The 908-nt window shown below is 36.3% G+C and overlaps 1 pseudogene; it reads left to right on the top strand.

Moving 5' to 3' along the window:
- The first annotated feature begins 298 nt into the window (after nt 1-298).
- LOC108766749 (uncharacterized) lies at nt 299-754 on the top strand (annotated as a pseudogene).
- The last annotated feature ends 154 nt before the right edge of the window (nt 755-908 follow it).

Here is a 908-nt window from a genome sequence, read left to right as displayed (position 1 = left end):
CCAATTTAACGAATTCACGAGAACTGTAACAAAAGCTGGTAAATTTAATATAAACATACTCAACGTCGAATGTTCGAGAGATGGATTATTGCAACAAATGCAGAATATCTTGAGTCGACTACTTCGATCGAGTACTGCATAAAACACAACGAGAAATAAGAAGGAGGAGAGGGGAAAGATGGAAGGACATATATAATCAATACTATAATAGTTTTAAACGATTAGTATACAAGGAACAGTCATTCCGACAACATCCACGTGTTCGATCGTGAGGATAATACTGTAAGAATACACGCCAATGCTCAACAACGCTGATATTGAAAAGTATCTCATGGAACAGAACAATCTTAATAAAGGAGGTGTGAAGAGAACATTCGATGATGAAAATCTTGATAATGAAAACACATCAAATAAGTAAGTATTTTTTTCTTTGCGTCCTTTTTTTCCATTTACTCATTTTTTTCTTTAAATTACAGACATCAAATCACACATCGTTCTATCGTACGCATTCTCGAGAGAAAATATCCGTTAACCGTAACTGGCTACAAATACTTGAACATTGGTATTAATGTCAAACTCCCTTCTTACGTAACTATCATTTTGGGAGATTCTCACGGTAAAGAGATTCCGCTTTCACCAGACATCTGGAGAGAGCTTCTCAAACAAAAACACGTCATTTTACCCCTTTTGCAGTACGATGAGAATAATAGAGGAATACGCGCGACGCCGTCTCCATTGTATATTGGAAATTTAACGTTACGCTTCGGACGAATCAATAATCTACCAATACTGCGCTTAGAAACAAGTACAGCTCGTCTATCCATGTCGAAAAGCACTGTACTTAATATATTTAACCTTGAATACTGTGTGAATCGTCTCATTTCCTCCTTAACCGCAATGACTGATAA

Source organism: Trachymyrmex cornetzi, unplaced genomic scaffold, assembly GCF_001594075.2.
Source record: "Trachymyrmex cornetzi isolate Tcor2-1 unplaced genomic scaffold, Tcor1.1 scaffold610, whole genome shotgun sequence".
NCBI lineage: Eukaryota > Metazoa > Arthropoda > Insecta > Hymenoptera > Formicidae > Trachymyrmex > Trachymyrmex cornetzi.
Note: the sequence above shows the minus strand (reverse complement) of the source record. Positions and strands in the feature narration are given on the sequence as shown.